The 17145-nt window shown below is 38.8% G+C and overlaps 1 non-coding gene across 1 annotated transcript; it reads right to left on the bottom strand.

The window, feature by feature from the left end:
- Positions 1-5720: 5720 nt before the first annotated feature.
- On the bottom strand, positions 5721-5827 carry LOC136234442 (small nucleolar RNA R71). Its single transcript, XR_010691326.1, has one exon. It is a non-coding gene; the product is annotated as a small nucleolar RNA R71 (small nucleolar RNA).
- Between the last annotated feature and the right edge of the window lie 11318 nt (positions 5828-17145).

Genomic DNA, 17145 nt, shown 5'->3' with positions numbered 1-17145 from the left:
GAGAACCCATCCTGAGGATCCCAGTGCTGCTTTGAAAAACCCTAATGAGAAAGATGGGCATGTTGAGCGGCTTGTAGTTCAGCATGTGCCAGATGAAGCACTGCTCAAAGTTTGAGGCTGAGGAGGAGGAGTTGACCTTGGGAAAGAGGTAGTTGGTCAGGATGTAGTGTGCTTGTTTTTTAGGCTGACCCATGCTGGTACTGGAGATCTCACCTTTGTGGTTTTTGGGTTTACAGAACTCGGCAACGTACTCAACCCGCTTATAATCATTTGTGCAACGCAGTTCTGCACCTTCTGCTTTAAGTTTTAGCAGGATAGCAAGGTAAGAGGGGGTGATGGTGATCTCCTTATTCTTAACCTTGGTGACCAAATAGTCATCGTCGTCATCAGTGACTTTTAGGTTCACGTAGAATTCCTTTACCAATTGTGGATAAGTTGTTCCGGGGAGAGAGAAGAGGGTGGTCCACCCATTCTTTGAAATCCAGTCGCAGAAGGGTTTTTCTTCTTCGATGAAGCTCCTGGAAAATCATCGAGAGTGATAGACGTTTAGGTTTTTGATACTGCTGAAGACTTGAAAGAACTTTCTTTCTCTAGGCTGCTTGTTTTTCTTCTTTTTCTTCGAAGGAGTCGTTTGGTCAGTGCGAGGGTTTTCACCGAGGATGCTGACCTCGGGCATCGGTTGGTCACGCTGACCATGGGTCTGTTCCTGAGACTCTGAGGAAGTCTCGTGATATTCCTGCTCAATAGGAGAGGGAGGATTAATGTCGGAGCGTTTGTCATCATATTGCTCACCGGAGATATTCTGGGAATCGTTCGACATGGTGTTCTTGAGGATTTTTTAGAAACTTAGAAGATTTGAGAATTCAAAGAGAGAGATCAAGTGCGAAATTTCCAAGCGTAAAGAGGGATTAGTGGGAAATCGTCCACTATTTATAGCCGGTGCATATTGATCTGATAGGTCAGAATGGCGGTTCGTTTTTGAATCAATCAACGACATTTCATTCTGACATTAATGACACATTCGGCGCATGGGTTTCTAATCATTACGCTTACGTCATCCTAGGTGGTTACTTAAATACACGTGCAAACATTAATTTCGCAAGTTGTTTTACTCAGCATCTAGGATACTAAACGTTTAGGGTTCTGAGTGTATAGTTTAGTGTAGAAGAGATTCATATCATGTGTAGTAACTCAGCATTTAGCAATCACTCAATATATATATAGCAACTCAGCAAATAGTGATTTCATAGCATTCATATCTACTCAGCATATGACAGTTACTCAACATGTAATAATCACTCGTCATGATATAATCACTCAACATTCATTTTACTCAGAATTTTATTGAAGAGGATTAGACATACCGATAGCTTCCCTTAGTATGCTGAACTGCTCATGAGCCAACGGCTTCATGAAGATATCTGCAAGCTGTTCATCTGTTGGAACATAGGTCAGCTTGATCTCACCTTTGAGTACATGATCTCTGATGAAGTGATGCCTTATGCTGACATGCTTCATCATGCTGTGTTGGATTGGATTCTTTGACAAGTCAATGGCACTTTTGTTGTCACATTTGACTTCTATTGTTTTCGTTTGAACTCCATAATCATCCAGTTGTTGCTTGATCCATAGGACTTGTGCAACACAGCTTCCAGCAGCAATGTACTCAGCTTCAGTTGTTGACAGGGCAACTGACGACTACTTCTTACTGAACCAAGACACTAGACAACTTCCAAGGAAATGACATCCTCCTGAAGTGCTTTTCCGCTCAAGCTTGTCTTGTCCATAGTCAGCGTCAGTGTATCCAACGAGTGTGAAATCGTTCGTGTTGGGATACCATAAACCTGCATTCACTGAGCTTTGCAAATATCTAAGGATTCTTTTTACGGCTATGTAATGAGATTCCTTAGGGTCAGCTTGATATCTTGCGCAGTAACATACTGAGTACTGTATATCTGGCCTACTTGTCGTTAGATAGAGTAGAGAGCCTATCATACCTCGATATAATTTGCTGTCTACTGACTTACCTTTTTCATCAGCACAAAGCACAGTGTCAGTACCCATTGGGGTAGATATTGGCTTACAATTTTCCATATCAAATTTCCTCAATATCTCATTGGCATACTTTGTCTGGTAAATTAAGATGTAATTCTTTCCTTGTTTGATTTGAAGTCCAAGGAAGAAGTTGAGTTCTCCCATCATTGACATCTTAAACTCAGTTTGCATCTGCTTGCTCAATTCCTTGCACATTGACTCATTAGTAGCACCAAAAATAATATTGTCAACATATATATGTGCCAATAGGGTATCTTTACCCTTTTTCTTAATGAATAAGGTTGTGTCAGCTTTTCATCTGACATAGTTTCTGGTCAGCAGAAAGCTGGTCAGCCTTTCGTACCAACCACGTGGTGCTTGCTTCAGGCCGTACAGTGCCTTTTTGAGTTTATAAACATGGTTTGGGAATTTTGGATCCTCAAACCCGGGAGGCTGACTAACATAAACCTCTTCATTTATAACTCCATTAAGAAATGCACTTTTAACATCCATTTGGAACAATTTAAAATTCATAAAGCTAGCATACGCACACAATATTCTTATAGCTTCTAATCTAGCTACGGGTGCGAAGGTCTCACCATAGTCAATACCTTCTTGCTGACTGTAACCTTGAGCTACAAGTCTTGCTTTGTTCCTGACTACGTTTCCTTGTTCATCTAGCTTATTACAGAATACCCATTTTGTTCCTATGGTCTTTTGATTTTTTGGTTTAGGCACTAAATCCCATACTTCATTTCTCTTGAATTGATCGAGCTCCTCTTGCATCGCATTTATCCAGAATTCGTCGTTCTCAGCTTCTGAGAAGTTTCTTGGTTCAAGAACTGACACGAAGGCTACATTATTGAGATATCTCCTGCGTTGATTTCTGGTCATCAGGGTGTTCTCAACGACATCAAGAATGCTACTTTCAGAGTGTCCTCTTGGAAACTTGATCTCCTTTGGTAGTGTAGTGTCTTCAGGGATAGGTGTTTCAACATTTTTTGTAGGATTATATTGGTCAGCAAAGATAATTTCAGGTTCGTTCTTACCTTTGGTCAGCCCTTGAGGTAATGACTCAGTGGCTCTATTTTGGTCAGCGGAAGCTGAGCATGTGTCATCTTCGGCAGGCTGACTTATCTTCCCTGCAGGGTCAGTTTTATCGAACTCAACATGTACAGACTCTTCTAAGACCTGAGTTCGTTTATTAAACACTCTATATGCTTTGCTGTTTGTTGAGTACCCTAAGAAGATAGCTTCATCAACTTTTGAATCAAACTTAGCAAGGTTGTCTTTAGTATTTAGGATAAAACATTTGCAACCAAAGGCACGAAAATATCCAATGTTGGGTTTTCGTCCTTTCCAAAGTTCACAGGGGGTTTTCTTAAGTATAGGTCTGACTAGAGCCCTATTGAGTATATAGCAAGCTGTGTTGACAGCTTCACCCCAAAAATACTTTGGAAGCCTATTCTCACTCAGCATTGTCCTTGCTATTTCAACTAAGGTTATGTTCTTCCTCTCAACTACCCCATTTTGTTGAGGAGTTCTAGGAGCAGAAAAATTATGGTCAATGCCGCTGACTTCACAGAATTCATCAAATTGTTGATTTTTGAATTCTCCGCCATTATCACTTCGGGATGTGAGCTAATGTTAGGTCTTTATCATATTCAAGTTTCCTAACCAATGTTGAGAACATCTCAAACGCTTCATCCTTGCTACTCAGCAGGATGATCCAAGTGTACTGTTAGGCACGAATTTGACTACATTTTAACATGTTATTTATAATGAATTAAGGGTGTTTTTATGTTTTATTACAAGAAAGAAGGTCTTATAAGGGTTTTTGTGCAGATAAGAAAAGATTAAGCCGAGCAGTCTGGAAGCATCCTGTTTCGCACATACCTTGAGGAGTTAAGCCATTCTTTGATCCAGCGGTCAAACGCCGGAACTTCTGATGATGGACAACGACAGGACGGAAAGTAGCAGCAGGCAGAAAGGCGGATAAGTGCAGGTCAAAGCAGCATGATGAAATGAAAGTTCGGCCCTTGAGTGTTCAAGGGTCAAAAAGATCTTAACCACTAATAGCAATCTAGGATTTGTAAAGACAATTTGTTTTGATGTTGTAATATTTTGCTCGGATACTTTTTGTACTGTGTTGACCTTGCCCTTTGCTTTAAATAGACGTAGTAAGGAAAGGAAGAGGAGCTTATCTTTTGTTGATAAAAAACAACAGACTTTTTAGAGAGAAGATCTCTCCATGAAGATGACTCCATGGCTGGAGCTCTGTAGAAAAGAAGCAGACTGTTCACTCGTTACTATGAGTGAGTAGTCATTTTGAATAGGTTCGCTCAGTTAGGGCCGGTTATGTAAGTTTCCTAATTTCTATTTATGAATGAATGTTGTTAATTCATGAAGTGTTTGATAAAGCTTTCTATTACATTACGAATGCATGAACATTAGTGCTAGATGAATGATAGGAAACTGCTCTCATCTGCACCGATACTCTTATCAAACATCCAACCCCGAAGCAGAGTTGTTAGGTGGTTGTATCAAGGGTTTTCTTTATCGAAATGTTGTTTCATTCTTAATGCAAGAACGAACCAACCTTAGGGACGCTTATGGTTGTAGTAAGTCTTAGAATCTTAAGAACACACGAGAGTTGACTTAAGTGAGCCTTAAAGCAGAAACCTTGACTTCACTTTGCATCATTCATGAATAAATAGGGTGTTTAGGGGCTTAAGATATCCTGTTCCGCTGTGTCCTGGCCTGTTCTATCTTTTTATCGTTATCAAAACTCATTTTATCATCCTGATTCTCTTAATTAAATTGTTAGTTTTAACCATATCACATCATTTCTCAACTAAAGAGAGTCACTTACCACGAACATCCTGTTCTGCAAGGTTTTTCTAGTAAAATTTGGTCATCAATCCCTGTGGAGACGATACTCTACTTATCATTTTATTATTTGTATCTAGTGCACTTGCTAGAGTCTGTTCGGAGGACAACAAGTTTTTGGCGCCGTTGCCGGGGATTGAAAGCAACAAACATTACATGAAGATTTCTGTGAAACAAGGTGTTTTTAATCTATTTGCTAAATAGTGCAGCTAGAAGGAGTTCTCTATCTGTTTATGCGCAGAGCTGGCCCTCCTATTTTTCCTATCGATCTTGAATTAGAGAGAACGTGTAGACGAAATCGAGCGGGAGCTCGATGTGCAAGACAAAGAGAGCGACAAAGAGAAAGAAGGATGGCTGGAAGAGTACCACCCAAACAACCAGTCCAACCTAATCAGGAAGAAGAAGGAGAAAATAACAATCCTCCAGTTATGAGGATCAGAGACTATTCGAGGCTGACCACAGAAGGAAATTCGTCGTGCATTGTGTTGCCTAACGAAGGAAACAACATGTTTGAAGTAAAAGCATCTATGATACAAATGTTGCAAGCAGTAGTGCAGTTCAATGGATACCAGTCAGAAGATCCAAACGGGCATATCCAGGAGTTCATCACACTGTGCAACACTTTCAGATCAAACCGAGGAGTTTCAGATAATGTGATCAGGCTAAAGCTGTTTCCTTTTTCTCTCAGAGACAAAGCAAAGAACTGGCTGAAGAACTTACAGCCAGGGACGATCACCACTTGGTAAGAAATGGCCAGCGCTTTTCTAATGAAATATTTTCCACCTAGACAGGCCATTAAACTCAGAAATGAGGTACCCCATTTCGTGCAAGAAGAGGATGAATCCTTAGCCGAGGCATGGGAAAGATACAAGGAATTACTAAGAAGGGTACTAAATTATGGCATCCCCATGTGGATGCAAGTGCAGAACTTCTACAATGGAGTGACCAACATTTATAAAATCCAGATCGAGTCCATTGCTAATGGTAACCCTGAGGATCTTGAACCACAAGCCTTGTATGATCTCATTGAGAGAGTCGTAAGCACGAGCTATAACTGGCACTCCGCCAGGAGTGAAGGAAAAAGAGCGGGGAACGATGATGTTGTTCAAAACTGACCAACCAGGTGGAACAGCTTGGCAAGATAAATGTATCATCGATTCATAAAGAACCCCCGTTCAATGATATATGTGATTTTTGTGGAGGGCATCACTTCAACATCAACTGCCCTGGAGTTAAACAAGGGAAAGGTGAGCAGGCAGAATGTGATTATGCGGGGTATAATCAGAGAAATCCACCAAACCCCTACTCAAATACCTATAACCCAGCCACAAGAAATCATCCGAATTTCGGATGGACAGGGCAGCCTAATCAGGAACAACCAAGGTATCAGCAACAACAAGGAGGGCAGTACCAGAGGTAGCCCCAACAACACTACAAACAACCTGTTCCACCAAATGAAGATATAGAACCAGACATGAAGACCATGATGATGCAATTCATGAAGCAGACACAAGAGTCAATTAAAAATCTGGAGACACAGGTCCATCAACTCGCTGCTTCTACATCAAAAGGAAAAGGGATAATGCCAACTAACACAGAACCAAACCCCAAAGGAGATGTCATGGCCATTACTCTGAGATCTGGTAAGCAAACTCAACCAATTTTATCTACTTATGCAAATGCTGAGTGTGCAGGCACCTCTCTAAATGTTGAAGGACAGAAGAAACAAGCTGTTCCAGGTCAAGAAGAACCCATCGGGGTAGAATCAACCATTGATCCAAACAAAGCGGAACAAGGAGAGAAGTACCAACCACCTCCACCCTACGTTCCACATGTACCTTATCCGATGAGGTTGATAAACAAGAAGCTGGAAGAACAAGATTCTAAGGTGCTAGACACCTTGAGGAAGTTGCATATCAACATTCCCTTCGTGGAAGCACTTGCCCAGATGCCTTCGTATGCAAAATTCCTAAAAGATATCTTGTCAAACAAGAAAAAGTTGGAGAACATCTCGATGATCCAACTGAACATGGACTGTTCTTCAATACTTCAGAACAAGCACCAGCTTCCAAAAAAGCTAAAGGATCCAGGGAGTTTTTCTATTCCCTGTTCAATTGGCAAGTTAAATATTGAAAATGCACTATGTGACCTAGGAGCTAGCATAAACCTTATGCCATATTCTGTGTATGCTAAGCTAGGACTAGGAGAACCACAACCAACCAGAATGTCCATTCAGTTGGCTGACCGGTCAGTATGTTACCCTAGGGGAGTAGTGGAAGATGTGTTGGTCAAAGTAGGAAAATTCATTTTGCCAGTTGATTTCATCATAATGGACATAGATGAGGACCTTCACGTTCCTATAATCCTAAGTAGACCGTTCTTAGCAACGGGTAAAGCATTGATAGATGTAGGTGAGGGATAATTATTTTTAAGAATTAATGGGGAGAAAATCATTTTCAAAATGAATGAGGCTATGAGACGAGCTAACACTAGTGATGACACATGCTGTTTCTTAGATGATTTCCAAAGTCTTTCCACTTTGCAGGAACAGGGACAGGACACTCTGGAGGCTCTTTTGGGAGAAGAGGTGAATTTATGTGAAGGAACAGGATGTTCCATTGAAACCAACCTGCCTACACCTCCTCTAGATCCTACTGTTCCCACGCATCAGGAGCCACCTGAAATACCCACGGTGCCATTGTCTAAACCCGAACTTAAACCTTTACCATCACACCTTGAGTATGCGTTTCTGGAACCACCCAGCGGAAGCCCTGTGATTATATCTTCTAAGTTAACTCCTGATCAGAAAGCTCAACTCATGGAGGTACTGCGGATAAACAAGGATGCGATTGCATGGAAAATTGATGATATCAAGGGAATTAGCCCAACAGTCTGTGTTCATAGAATTTTGATGGAGAAGGATCACAAACCGTCTATCCAGCCACAGTGCAGACTGAACCCCCACATGAAGGAAGTTGTGCGAAAAGAGGTGATCATGCTGCTGGATGCCGGGATCATGTACCCCATTTCCGATAGTGTATGGACAAGCCACGTTCATGTTGTGCCAAAGAAAGGAGGAACCACAGTGGTTCTCAATGAGAACTATCACAGGCTACGCATTTTATTGCTTCCTTGACAGATATTCGGGCTACAATCAGATTGCAATCCACTGTGAAGATCAAGAGAATACAACTTTCACGTGTCCCTATGAGACATACGCCTACAAGCGCATGCCATTTAGATTATGCAATGCCCTAGCTACATTTCAAAGATGCATGATGTCTATATTTCATGATATGGTGGAACAGACTGTGGAGATCTTCATAGATGACTTGTCTGTTTATGGAAACACCTTTGGGAACTGTCTGAACAACCTCGAGGTCGTGCTTGTGCGATGCAATGAGTCCCATTTAGTCTTGAATTGGGAGAAATGCCACTTCATGGTTACTAGTGGAATCGTTCTAGGGCATCAAATCTCGGAGAAGGGGATGGAAGTGGACAAAGCCAAGGTAGAGGTGATAGAGAAACTTGCTGTTCCAACTAATGTCAATCATGTGAGAAGCTTCCTTGGGCATGCAGGATTCTACCGAAGGTTTATCAAAGATTTCTCAAAGATTGCGTTACCCTTGTCTGCCTTGCTACATAAAGATGCAGAATTCTCATTCGGTACAAGCTGTTTAGAGGCCTTTGAACTTTTAAAGGGCAAGCTGATCAACTCACCTATACTGGCAGGACCCAACTGGGAACAACCGTTTGAAATGATGTGTGATGCTAGCGATACTTGTGTGGGTGCTGTTCTTGGGCAAAGGATTGAGAAGAAATTCCGGCCCATTTATTATGCCATCAAAACCTTAACCGAGACTCAACAGAACTACACCACTACTGAGAATGAGCTTCTCGCAGTAGTATATGCTTTTGACAAATTCCGTCCCTACTTGGTTTTGTCAAAAGTCATTGTCTACACTGACCATGCTGCGTCACGCTACCTATTCGTAAAGAAAGATGCAAAGCCAAGACTAATACGGTGGTTACTCTTACTTCAAGAGTTTGATCTCGAGATAAAAGACAAAAAGGGAACCGAAAATGTAGCCGCGGATCACTTGTCTAGAATTTCTCATCCGAGCATCAAGGAACAGTCAGAAATTGTCGAAATATTTCCAGATGAGCGTCTGTATACTATACAGCCTGCTCCATGGTTTGCTAACATTGCAAATTTCCTTGCTAGTTCACTTAAACCTCATAACATGTCCACTAACCAAAGGAAGAAGTTTTATTCAGAGATAAAATATTACTTTTGGGAGGACCCCTATCTTTTCAGGTTATGCGCCGATCAAATCATTCGCAGATGCGTTTCTCAAGAGGAAGGACAGGCTGTTTTGAGCCATTGTCACGATAGAGAAGCAGGAGGACACCATAGCGTAAGCAAAACTGCAGCCAAAGTACTTCAATCAGGTTTTTTCTGGCCAACCCTTTTCAAGGATGCAAATGAGTTTGTTCGCACTTGTAATGAGTGCCAACGTTACTATGAGTGAGTAGTCATTTTGAATAGGTTCGGCCAGTTAGGGCCGGTTATGTAAATTTCCTAATTTCTATTTATGAATGAATGTTGTTAATTCATGAAGTGTTTGATAAAGCTTTCTATTACATTACGAATGCATGAACATTAGTGCTAGATGAATGATAGGAAACTGCTCTCATCTGCACCGATACTCTTATCAAACATCCAACCCCGAAGCAGAGTTGTTAGGTGGTTGTATCAAGGGTTTTCTTTATCGAAATGTTGTTTCATTCTTAATGCAAGAACGAACCAACCTTAGGGACGCTTATGGTTGTAGTAAGTCTTAGAATCTTAAGAACACACGAGAGTTGACTTAAGTGAGCCTTAAAGCAGAAACCTTGACTTCACTTTGCATCATTCATGAATAAATAGGGTGTTTAGGGGCTTAAGATAACCTGTTCCGCTGTGTCCTGACCTGTTCTATCTTTTTATCATTATCAAAACTCATTTTATCATCCTGATTCTCTTAATTAAATTGTTAGTTTTAACCATATCACATCATTTCTCAACTAAAGAGAGTCACTTACCACAAACATCCTGTTCTGCAAGGTTTTTCTAGTAAAATTTGGTCATCAATCCCTGTGGAGACGATACTCTACTTATCATTTTATTACTTGTATCTAGTGAACTTGCTAGAGTCTGTTCAGAGGACAACATGTACCGAGAAAAGTCATCTACAATGACCAAGGAAAATCTCTTACCGCTCAAGCTCAGTGGCTGGACAGGTCCGAAAAGATCCAAGTATAGTAACTCTAATGGACGCTTGGTTGAGACTATATTTTTACTTTGAAAAGATTTTTTAGTTTGTTTTCCTTGCTGACAAGCTTTGCATAATTGATCCTTCTCAAATCTGAGTTTGGGCAATCCCTCAACTAATTGCTTTCTTGCTAATTTGGCTAGGAGGTCCATGCTTACATGACCAAGTCTCCTATACCATAGCCAAGAATTATCTTCCTTTGACACTAAGCATATATTCTTTGAAAACTTCTTTTCTAGGTTTAGCATGAAAACGTTGTCAACACGAGGGGCAGTTAAAATCAACTCATTTGTTTTTCCCTCGAGTATTCTACACTCAGTGGCGTCAAATACAACTTTTCTACCACTGTCACACAGCTGAGCTACGCTCAATAGGTTATATTTAAGACCCCTGACTAGGGAGACTGACTCAATAGTAGGATTACCACCAATGGTACCTGACCCTACTATCTTACCCTTTTTATTGTCTCCAAAACTTACATTTCCTCCTCGTTTATGCACAAGTGTGATGAACTGAGTTTCATCACCAGTCATATGCCTTGAGCATGCGATGTCAATGTACCATAGCTTTGACTTCTCAGCACACCTCAGGCTCGCCTGCAATGTAACTAGTTGTCTTTATGTACCCAAGTATTTTTGGGTCCTTGCTTGTTAGATTCAACAAGTGATGCATCATATTTAATTTTGTGACGGCATACATTTATAGTGTGGCCATCTTTCCCACAATAGTCACAATAAACTCCCCTTTGGGGGTATTTCCATTTTTGGTCAGCACGATGGTGCTGAGCATACCAACACACTTTTATAGTGTGTCCTTTCTTTCCACAACAGTCACACTGACTGTTCTGCTGAGTGTATCGTCTTTGCTGACTAGTACCTGAATACTCAGTCTTTGAATAGAACCTTTTCTTAGCCGATGAACTCAGCTGGTTCTGTATGGATGTGATGTCCTTTCTCAGCTTCTTAGAGTCTATTGGACTTTAGAGACAAACCCATGCATGATTTTTAGATTTTCATCTTGCCTGGTATTGTCCTAGAGGAGATGTCAAATGTCACTGAGTTTGACCTCTTCAATCTCATCACATCGCCTGATGAGTGCTCTTATTTTCTTGTTACACTTTTTGATAAGTGTATAGAGATCATTCAGGGCATTTATCATTTCATTTCTGAGCAAAGGTAGAGATGTTACCTCGGTTGAGTGTTCCTCATGGTCAGACCCACCAGACAAGTCAGCTTGCTCAGAGTGGCAGGTGTCAGCAGATTCGTCAGCCATAAAATAGATGTTTGCTGACTCAGTGGCATCAGCTTCTGACGAGGTTGACTCATCACTGTCGCTCCAAGTTGCCACCATTGCCTTTCTGCTGCTCTTCTTTTCTTTCTTCAGAGTGGGACAGCTTGATTTGAGGTGCCCAGCTTGATGGCATTCAAAGCAAGTAACGGGCTTTGAGCTCTCTTTCTTGTGTCTGCTGTCACTAGACTCAGCTTTGTACTTGTCACCTTTCTTGAATGTCCTTCTACTGTATTTGTCATTCTTTCGAAACAGCTTCTTCATCTTTCTGGTGAACATGGCCATTTTCTCATCATCTGATGAGTCAGCATCAGTTGAGTCAGCTTTCATGACAAGGGATTTTTGCTTCTTGTCTTCAGACTTTTCTTTTACTTTAAAGTTCTTCATTGAAATTTCGTGGGTCAGCAGAGACCCAATGAGTTCATCATATTTATACGTGGTCAGGTCCTGAGCTTCTTCTACAGTTGTTTTCTTTGCTTGCCAGCTTTTAGGGAGACTTCTTAGAATCTTCTTCACTTGCTCTTCTTCAGTGAAGTTCTTGCTGAGTCTCTTAAGCTCATTGATAATGTTAGTGAATCGTGCATTCATCTTCTTAGAGATGTCCTCATTATCATTCATTTTAAACAGCTCGTACAACCGCATATGTTGATTCACTTTGGACTCCTTCACCTTACTGGTTCCTTTATAGGTAACCTCCAGCTTCTTCCAGATTTCTTGTGCCGACTCGCAACCTGAACTCTTATTATATTCTGCAGCATCTAACGCACAGTGAAGCATATTGATAGCCGAAGCATTATTTTGCAATTTCTTAAGGTCGTCTTCTGACCACTTAGCCTCACTTTTGACAGTTTTTACACCGTCAATGATTTCATAGGGAACAAAAGGGCCTTGGACTATAGCTAGCCATGCACTCATATTTGTTGTCTGAATGAAGTTTTTCATCCTGTTCTTCCAAAATGTATAATTAGATCCAAAGAACAGAGGAGGCCGACTAATAGATAAACCCTCAGGGAATATCTGGGTTGTTTGATTTCCTGGAAGGAAACGAGTGCTGTTCTCAGCCATTATAGGGATCAGCTCAAGATAGTTTTATCTTGAATAGTGAGCTATTAGGCTCTGATACCACTTGTTGGTCTCGTGTAACGTAATAGGATTAGTTCCAAGGGGGGTTAGGAACTAATATAACTTTTTCGCTTAATAATGCTGACTTAATTGAATGTTTGATAACTTAACTTAGTTTCAGGTCAGCAAGGCTGAGTGTGGTGTGAGACAGCCTTAATCAGATGCTGACTAGAGCTGTTTCAGTTGTGAGTTGGGAAGTAACACTTAAGTCAGTTTCCAACTCAGCACTCAGATTACTCAGCTTCAGCTTGTACAGATTATTTCCTGAGTGATTTTAAGAAAGCAACATATATATATATATATATATATATATATATATATATATATATATATATATATATATATATATATATATATATATATATCAAGAGAAAGGGTTAGAAGTTACTCAACAGACTTATCCTGGTTCGGTCTCTCCGTCTATGTCCAGTCCCCGGAATCCCTCCGAGCTTTTTCAATCCTCTACTGAGCTCTTTAAAGGTAGAGCACAAACCTTTTACAATAGCAACTGAGTATGCAAGAGTACCGTCCTCTATTCGTCTACTCAATCCTATCTACCACTGAATACTATAACCGAGTATTCATCTTCTCTCTACCACTGAGTACTATAATCGAGTACTCAGCTTCACCTTTCTAACCTTTTACAAATGATAAGAAATTGTTCTTAATACAACAAAAAACATTTTAGATGATTGAATCAATCTAGATTTTTACACGATGATTGGAGTTTGGTGTAAGAGCTTGCTTTTTCTTTTCATACAGCTTCTATTTTGGATTTTGGCTTAATGAAGATTTGCTTTTTCTGTCTGTATGTTGTGTTGTATGTCTATATGATCCAAGTGATGATTTGCCCTTTTTATAGCAATCTTGTGGCTTCAATGATTTGAATTTCGACATAGCCATTGTGGGAAAAACGGTCTTCTTCGTCATCACGTGGCCAGCTTCCAGAGCTGCAGGCCAATCCTGTCTTCTGTTTTCACCAGGAGCTAGGTTCGCCAGATTCGTCTTCTTGCGCCAGGTTTGTCTTCTAGCCAAAAGTCAGATGGTCCATGCATCTCGAAAAGGTCCTTGAAATAGATTTTCGAGGCTTCTGATTTGTTTCAGAGATTTGTCAGACCTTGTCTTCCAAGTTGACGGATCCTTGACGCTGACTTGGTTATTACTCAGCTTGACTCAGCGGCTTCGCCTTCAAGCTTTTCTGAAAAAGACATTTTTTTTTCGCAAAGCTGAGTTGCATTCCACTCAGCTTCTGCTGTGTGGCTTGCTTATGCTGACTTTGTTCTGTCTTCCTTTTATAGACTTTCAGTTCCTGTTCTCGTTTGTTTAACTTACTCAACATTGAACAAACACATTAGTACAATTAAATCAAAGCACTTAAATTTAATTGTTTTAATCATGGGAATAATTTTGTCAAATCAAAATCATGTGGAAAGATGTTTCAACAATCTCTAATTCTCAAGCTAGCTGGGAGAGAGTTCATTGAAGAGATCACCAAGCGATTTCAGAAAACTAAAACTTCGTATGTGGTGGAAGAAATGGCTAATCTAAGATAGATAACTTCAGTACTGCACTATCAAAAGCAATTTGAATTCCTAAAGCTTAAGATGGAGAAGGTATTTCCGTCCATAACTCTATTCTAGGTTTCTAGTTCTATCTTTAGGTTAAAGCTTAAATTAGGTCTGCAATTAGATCTTACCAAGGATTAAATTTTTATTTGTTCATCTGAATAAAGCTCGTATCTTTTCAAAATTTGATCTCAAAGTAGGCTTCTCGTAGTCAAGAATCCATCATGATGATCGATACAAGATTCGATTTTGTATTTCTACAACCCAACCAATGGCGAGTTATGTCATTTGGACTCAAAACAATCTCATCTCTGTTCCAAAAGGTTATGGTCGTAATATTTGAGCCTATCTTTCATAGTGCTCTCATCTCAATTAATGATATCTTATTATTCTGTATAGATGTTCAAGCTCATAACTCTTGTTTTGGCCCAATTTCAACAGCATGTGGATAAGCATGGAATTATGCTTTCTGAAAAGAATAGAACAATTGGGCAAAACTCAATGGAATTTCTAGGCATGAGATTCTAGGATGATCGATATCAACTGCGACCTATATTGTTAAAGAATTATTAATGTTTCTTGATGGGAATCTTTTGATAAAGTAAATCCTCCAGTTGTTCGAAATTGTCAATTACATCTGAGGATTTATTCTCTATTTTTCTTAACACATCATCCGGTTATCAAAGATATTGAAAAGGAATGCTTAAAAATAGAGTCTTATCCAAACTAAAGTTATTCAACAGCTTAAAGGTGCGGCTCAGAATCCACCAACGTCAAAAATACCTAGTGATGAACATTGGGGTGTAGTAATGATTGAAAAAGTTGATGGAACTACTCATTATTTTGGTCATGCGAGTGGACAATTCAACAATGCTGAAAAAACATTATCGCACTTCAATCGAAGAGATCCTTGAAGTAAAAAATTGAATTAAAAAAATTGAATTTCATCTCGTTCGTCACCATTTTACTATCGGAATGGACAACTCGTCTTTTCCAACGGTCCTTGAGTTGAAAAAACAAGTATATTCCCTTCCAACAATTATTAGGATTTAAAAATTAGTTTGCTAAGTATAAAAGACAACCATAACCTTATCTTTGACTTACCATCAAGAACACAACCTTCACTACAAGAAAAATAGTTTTTTATGGGAAAATTATTTACCACAAAAGAGTATAAAGTCGCCAATAATGTATTTTGTGGCGGATATTATTCTTGCCACTAAGAACGTGACACTAAAGCCTTTAGTGGCTAACAAAATTGATTGCCACAATTTCGTATGATATTGTGAGGAAATAACTAATGCCACAAAAAATAATTTATAGTGGCAAAATCTTGACGCCACTAAACAAGTTTTTTTGTTGCGAAAAATATCGCCACAAATATAAAAGTATTGTGGCAGAATATCACGCCTCAAAAGCATGTAATTTGTGGCGAACCTATACACCACAAAAACATGTATTTTGTGGCATACAATAATGCCACAGAAGTATACATTTTATGGCAAAAATAACGTCATAGTAGAGAATCTTTTAGGGCGAACAATTATGCCACATTAGAACACTTTTTGTCATATAACCCTTTTGTGGCGCCAATTTTGTCACTATAATATTGTATTTATTTACAAATTTTCCATGTATAAAAACAAACATTTATAATTAAAATTACTATAACTTTTGAAAAATATTTAACCATAATGTTATAAATTATATCCATTACAAACAAGCAACATAATGAGAAATTATGTTGTCCAAAATATTGAAATACTAACTAATTAAAAAAAATAGTACATTATAATTAATATGTTCATATTTGATCATTTGCAAAATTCAATTCCTCAAAAGTTGGTCTTGTTTAAATAACATGTAAAAATAATAAAATAATTAGAAGTTAATCGCAAATTAGTAATAAGAATAGGAATCGTCCAGCTCATCATTGAAAACGGATGTCCACATTATTGAAAAAAAAATGCAAGTACATTCGAACAGAAAAAGTCTAGAAATTTAATTAAATTTTTAGTAATGTTTGCGTATTACAACCTAACCTATGCTTAAATACATAACTTGCTAAATTGGAATCAAACTTAACTTGTCCATAAAAGATAAATAATATAACTACTAAAACAAGAGCAAGATGCTAATTAATCTAACTAGAAGAAAAACAAAATACACAGATTAAAAATCTCCTAATTGATCTATATTAAAGTGAACCTAATTTTTTTTCTTAAAAAATGAACAGAATTAAAAGAAATGAAGCCAAAACAGTTAATCCATTAAAGCCAAAACACAAATTCATATCCCCAATTTATGTCCTCATTCTATGAATCCAAAAATTAAATCCTCATAGGAGAAAATAAGGCCTCTGTTCTAATCTGGCAGTCAGCCGTCACTACAGGTCCAGGCCGGTTTTTGACAAGTAATATTGTACTGTTTCAAACATTTTGGATCTCATTTCAGTTCCAAACACTTTCCTTTCGACGTGTTCTTCAAATCCCAACTCTCGGAAGTGATAAAACTGTTTTATTTTGAACTTTACACGTTTGGTAGAATTATTGAACAATGTACTATAATTTACAAACAATATCACAATATCATCATAGATTTGATTTTCATCACATATTATCATAGTTTAAAAATTATGAGAAACAATACGTAAACTAATGACCCAAACCATTATTATATATAACTTTCCCTACCACTTGGTATATGTGTTGTAAAACTTAAGTTCACTAGTAGGAAAATTCTAGATTAAAGTTGAAATCCTGCATTCCATTAATAATACCAAAAACATTTCATGGAGTCATGTAGAATTACTTATCAAACCCAATAGTTTCATAAATTAAGAGTTATTGGCTTCAATATGAAGTATAATTATGATCAAACGGTGATTTGGAAAGTTGACTGACAATTAAGCACTTTAATTAGACCTTTAATCA

This window comes from Euphorbia lathyris, chromosome 6, assembly GCF_963576675.1.
Source record: "Euphorbia lathyris chromosome 6, ddEupLath1.1, whole genome shotgun sequence".
NCBI lineage: Eukaryota > Viridiplantae > Streptophyta > Magnoliopsida > Malpighiales > Euphorbiaceae > Euphorbia > Euphorbia lathyris.
The sequence above is the reverse complement of the archived record's forward strand: the minus strand, read 5'-3'. Positions and strand labels throughout refer to the sequence as shown.